This window comes from Nicotiana attenuata, chromosome 12 (genome assembly GCF_001879085.1).
Source record: "Nicotiana attenuata strain UT chromosome 12, NIATTr2, whole genome shotgun sequence".
NCBI classification, from domain to species: domain Eukaryota; kingdom Viridiplantae; phylum Streptophyta; class Magnoliopsida; order Solanales; family Solanaceae; genus Nicotiana; species Nicotiana attenuata.
In genome coordinates, this window is record NC_032000.1 from 31,198,425 (window position 1) to 31,205,226 (window position 6,802).

Sequence of the window (6,802 nt, forward strand, 5' to 3'; positions counted from 1 at the left end):
TCGGTTTGTTACATTGGTATAGGTCTATTGTGTTATTTGATACTTGCATGCAAAATTTGAACTTATTCGGAGTTGGTTTGATGTGATTTGGCATTAGTTTGATTGTTCATTAATTCATAAGGCTTGAATTGGGGTGCGATTTGTAGTTTTGATGTTGTTTGATGTGATTTAAAGCCTCGAGTAGGTTCGTGTTGTATTTTAGGACTTGATGGTATGTTCGAACGCGGTCCTAGGGGCCGCGGGGTTTTTTCGGATGGTCGTCAAACCATGTTTTGGACTTGAGGAGCCGCTGATATCTGGTGTCTAGCTTTCTCCTTCGCGATCGTGAGGAGAAGGATACGATCAAGTAGAGTGTTCTAGGAGGCAGGCGAAATGAACTTCGCGTTCGTGAAGCTTTTGATGGTTGTGTTATTTGAGATCGCGGTTGAGCGGTCGCATTCACGTAATAGTGTGAGTTTAGCTGAGGTGTCAAGCATTAGCCTACATGACTGCGATGCTGTTTCCTCGTTCACGTAGTTCTGGAGAGTGAATGCTTCGTGTTCGTGGCTCTTTGCTCGCGTAAGGCAAATTTTTTGAGGCTGGAAGTTGTTCTTACAATTGCGTGGGTTTTTCCGTGATCACGAAAGGTAAATCACTAGGCAGGCTGTTAAAAACCCATTTCGAGGGTTAGAGTATTATATCACATTTTGAGGTAGAGAGCTCGGTTTCGGGCGATTTTGAAGGGAATTTTCACGATTCGGATTAGGGTAAGTGTTATTGACTCGGATTTGTTCATTTTTCATGATTTTATCTTAGTTTTTATCATTTATTTAGTGAATTAAGTGAAAAAATGGGGGGGGGGGGGGGGGTCTTTGTAAAACTTCCTAAAGTGAAAATTGGGGATTTGAAGGGTGATTTGAGGTTAGAATTGGATAATTTGTGTATAGTTGGACTCATTATTAAATGGGTATTCGAATTTTATAAGTTTGGTCGGGTTATGAGTTGCGAGCCCGGGATTGACTTTTTAATTTTCTTTAAAGATTGTAACATTATTATCTGAAATCATTTCTATGGTTTGCATTTATGGTATTAAGTTATTTTGGCTAGATTCGAGTCGTCTGGAGTTGGATTTTCGCGGGAAAGGCTTACTAGTGGATTGATTTAGCTTGTTTGAAGTAAGTATCTTACCTAACTTTGCATGGGGGAACTACCCCTTAGGACATGGGTTGAACTTTGTTGTTCGGATTATGTGAAAGACGTGTACATGATGTGACGAGTGTATACATGGGCTTATATATGGTATTTCGACTGGTTTAGGCTCTTAGACTCTTTCATGAATTTGATTAGAAATTGAAATATTATGTTAGATCTTCCATTGTTAAATTGATCTTTCATGCTTTAGTTAATGTTGTTATTACATGCTCTATCCTTTATTGTCAAACATGCTCCTATATGCCTTAATTTCCTTTGTTATTTCTCTTGTTGTGATGTTACCTCCTTTATTGTTGGGTTATTCTTGTTTGAAGTTGTTGAGTATTGAAATATCATTCCTTGTTGAGAAATTCTCACTCATTTTGTTATTATTGAAATTCTTGTTCGTATTATGGTTGAGCCGTGGGCTATATGTTGTGGTAACTTCGGTATTGTTGATTTTGGCAAGTTGTGGCATATGGGCACTTGTGGTGCATGTTGTTATTGTGTTGTTTGATGCACATGTGGTGGCGGAGATTAATTGAGACAAATAAATGATAAAATATTTGAACCTTTATACATTTTCCAAGGACTGGTAGCACAAATCATGAGCTTCTAAGATTTAGAGTTTACAAAGATGGTATGAAATAAATACATCATTTGTTTGAAATATACATGAACATATTAAAAATCCTAAAGCTACCAAGAACAAGAGGCAGATATGACCGGAATGCAGGTACATCTTCAAATCCAGCTCCCGCCATACACAGCAACATTAGCATCCAACATCTGCACGCAAGGTGCAGAAGTGTAGTATGAGTACAACCGACTCGATGTACTCAATAAGTAACAAACCTAACCTTATGTTGAAAGTAGTGACGAGCTGAGACAAAGGTCAGAGTCCAACACCAATAACCAGCAACAGTTCATAACAATGTAATAAAAGTGGTACAAGAAATAACTCAGAGATATAATGCTCAGCTCGTTCACATTTACGGAAAATAGGCATGCTTTTCAAGTATAACAGTAAATCCCAAATCCTTCACCGAAAACACCAAAAATATGAGTATGTTTGAAAACTGTGATATTCCTAAAAATTTCCAACAACAGGTAAGATGTTTAATTATCAAATGGCATGAGGAAAATACATCTCTATGTCTACATGTCAATGTATGCATGCCAACTGTAATATAATGCAGTGATAAAACCATATGCATGCTCCTGGTGTATCAATGCACTCAATCCTCCCAATCACTCAATCCTCACAGTCACTCAGTCCTCACAGCCACTCAGTCCTCTCAATCACTCAATCCTCCTAGTCACTCGGCACTCGCACTCGGTAGTGTACAGGGCAGATCCAGCCCAGGGCTGATCCAACCCAAAAACTATTAGCAACTGCGCTCACTGTGGGTGTGCAGACTCTGGAGGGGAAGATCTATCCCAAGCGCTATAACAAGCCAATCATGCCATGAATCAATAATACCTGCTGCAGCGTGCAACTCGATCCCATCATGAATCAACAATACTTGTTGCGGCATGCAGCCCGATCCCATAAACATCCTCACAATCAGGCCCTCGGCCTCACTCAGTCATCAATCTCTCTAGTCTCTCAGGCTCATAATTTCATGAAAATCAGCCCCAAAAATGATGATGTGATATATCAATAAATGGTAATAGAGACTGAGATATGATATACAAATGAATGCGTTATACTGAGTATGTAATTGCAATATAAGCAATAACTCAATAGCATAAATGACCTCAGTGGGTTCCAACAAGATAAGCATATAGCCTAGACATGATTTCTAACATGTATCATAGCTCAATTACTCTAGCACGTAGAAATTTCATGAATAGAAACAAGATTTAGGTCACTACAGTACCACAGAATCAATCGAGTCATAATTCACATGGTGCACGCCCACACGCCCATCACCTAGCATGTGCATCACCTCAACACCAACACATAACATGTATATTCAGGGGTTCGTACCCTCAGCACCAAGTTTAGAAGTGTTGTTTACCTCGAACAAGCCAAATCCAACAACGAGCAAGCCAAATGATGATCCAAAAATGCCATCCCGTGCGTACCAACCTCCGAACTGCTCAAAACTAGACAAAAGTAACTCAAGAACATCAAATAATGCCAAAGGAAACAAATCCAATCGATAAAGGTCGAATATTTAATCAAAAGCCCAAAATCAACCAAAGAGTCAAACTCGGGCCCGCACCTCGGAACTCAACAAAACTCACAAAATCTGATAACCCATTCAATTACGAGTTCAACCATACAAGTTTAATTCAAATCCGACTTCGAATCGATGTTCAATACTCGAAAATTTACTCTATGAAACTTTAGACAAAAATTCCAAAATTTTCTCTTTAAAATTCACAATCCAATTTTCAAAAATGAAGATAGATTCACGAAATATAACTAGAACCGACTAGAGAATACTTACCCTAATCCACACGGTGAAAATCGCTCCAATCCGAGCTCCGTAGCTCCAAATATGTAAAAATCCGAAACCCTGAAATTAGAGTACTTATAATCACTGGACGAATCAATGAATCGCGATCGCAAAGAAGAAAAATGCACTGTTCCTGAAAATGCCCTAAGCGATCGCAGCAACAGACTCACGAACGCGATACAATAGGCTAACAGAACTACGCGTTCGCGAAAACAACATCGCGAACGCAAAGAGATAACTAGTACTCTGCCCATCTCAGCCCCAAACACTACGCGAACACATAGGAACAGATGGAACGCGATGAAGACCAGCCCCAACTCTACTCGAACGCTACACAATCGTGATCGCAATTAAAAAAGTGCCCAGCTCCAGATTTCCTCTACGCGATCGCATACCCATCTTCGCGATCGTGAAGGAAAATCGAGGCATTAGAAAACCAGCAGCAACCAGCAATAAAAACATGAAGAAAATGGTCCAAAATCAATCTGAAATACACCCGAGCCCCTCGAGACCCCGTCCGAATATACCAACAAGTCCCGAAATATAATATGAACCTACTCGAGGCCTCAAATCACTCATAACAATATCGAAACAACGAATCGTACATCAAATCGAACTTAAATGAACTTTCAACTTTCAACTTCCAAAACTCATGCCGAAACATATCAAGTCAACCCGGAATGAACTCAAATTTTGCACACAAGTCCATATGACATAACGAAGCTACTCCAATTCCCGGAACCACAATCCGAATCCGATATCCTCAAAGTCAACTCTCGGTCAAATTTATGAATTTTCCAAACCTTCAAATTTTCAACTTTCGCCAATTAGTGTTGAATCCTTCTAGAAATATCCAAATACAAATCCGGGTACATGCCCGAGTCCAAAATCACCATCCGGCCCTAACGGAACCATAAAAACTCCGATTCGAGGTCAATACTAAAAAGTCAAACTTGGTCAACTCTTCCAACTTTAAAGCTTCAATAATGAAATTCATTCTTCCAAATCAATTATGAATAGCCTGAAAACCAAAACCCACGATCCACACAATTTATAATACATAATACGGAGCTACTCATTCCCTCAAACTACCGAGCAAAGTGTAAATGCTCAAAACAACCGGTCGAGTCGCAACAGTGGTGTAGCCATAGCACCTGCTCGGGCAACGACTGAGGAGCCACCAGTAGCTCCGGCTGGGGGATAAACACCCGAGACGCTTATTGCTGCCCCAGGACTTTAGGAGACCCTAGTTCAGTTTTTGAGCATGTTCGGCACTCTAGTTCAGAAAAGATAGATTCCCCTTGCACCAGCTATATCTCAAGCCGGGGGAGGAGCTCAGATTCCTGCAACCCGCACTCCAGGGCAGCAGATCCATGTTGATCAGGTCCCAAGAGTTATGCCAGCACAACCTGTTGTTCCGGTTCAGGCTGCTATCAGGCCAGCGGCATCTGAGGAGGAGCATAGGACACTTGAGAGGTTCAAGAAGTATGATCCTCTTACCTTCAGCGGCGCAGCTACTGAGGATGCATAGAGTTTTCTAGAGAAGTGTCGTCGTATTCTCTGCACCATGGGTATTGTTGAGGAGAGCTGAGTTGCTTTTACTATATTTCAGGTGTTAGGAGCAGTGTATTAGTGATGGCAGGCTTACGAGGAGGGTAGGCCAGCTGATGCAGCCCACTCACTTGTGCTCAGCTTTCAGAGATGTTACTAAGAGAGTCTATTCCCCAGACCCTTCGGGATGCATGGCACACAGAGTTTGAGCACCTACTCAATGGGGCTATGTCAGTGTCTTGCCCCAAACTCGTGGAGCGCGACCGGCGCTCAACCGAGTGAACCCAGCCGAGAAAGCCTGCTAGATTTCCTTCTACCCAAACTCATTCATGAATAAAGAGGAGATGCACTCCATTAATCAAACACTGAAAAGATTTCATTAACAACTCCCATTTCATTCCATTAGCAACTTTATTCATAATTTCCCAAAAGTTACAAGTTTATAGATATAATGAAAAACATGTTTGCCAAATACCAACATTTCTAGTTCAATTCCCATCACCAATATACAACCCACACTATGTCTACGAAGCCTCTAAGTACAACATAAGAGAAGTATGGAAAAGCAGGCAACAAGGCCCCGGCTATACCTCAAAGCACAAAGTACGTGAAGAACAAAAGATACATGACCCTGAAATGATGTGGGGCTCACCAAGTCAGCTGGGAAGAGAGTGTACCGCTATAACTAATCAATGTCGCCTGCTGTGGAACCACCTGCATCCATTAAAGATGTAGCGCCCCCGGCAAAAGGAACGTTAATACCGTCGAATAGCACTAGTATGTATGACTAAATGTCCTCTTTCAAAATAGAATGTCCATATAAGAAAGGGAAAACCATAGAGACAGCAAGTTACAATTGTCACGACCCAAACCGATGGCCCGCAATGGGTGCCCGAATCCTACATGTTGAATATCCTTAAGCATGCGTTTAAGAGATAAACGTGAATAACTTATGTGAGGAAAATCCATCCAAAAGACATGTGTGCATATACATGCGGAATATAGTGGGCGAGCCGGCAAGGCTGATTTAGACAACTAAATAACCAAAACTGAAAGCCGACAAGGCCACATACTATCCAACTATACATAACTGTCTACAGACCTCTAATAGAAATACAATTGTACAAAGACGGGATTGAGCCACGTCATACCCATATATATATACAAGCATATCGTACCAAGAAGAGGTGGAACTCACCAACCAAAAGCTGACATCTAGAGGAAGTCTACGATAGAGGGTCCTTGCCTCGTCCTATAGAGAACCTCGATCAGACACACTTCGAAGCGGAGCCTTCATATCCTTATCAGTTACCTTCCTCCTCTTGGCCCGACTACAATCCTCTTCCTCTGCGTATCCCATAACATACACAGACGAACCTTGATTGCCGGGCTCCCAAGACTGTGGACTATCTGGAACCTCAGAAGACCTGATGTCCGCAAATACTCTGACATAGTTTTGAGCCTAAGGGGAACCCGATTGCGCTAATCCGTGCACTACTCCCCTTATACCCTGATCAATGGGTTGCGATAATGAAACTAAGGGCCTTGGTAAGGTCGGAACTCCACTCATCCCATCTGTTTCCGGAGTGGTCGAAACAGCTCGAACGGATGAC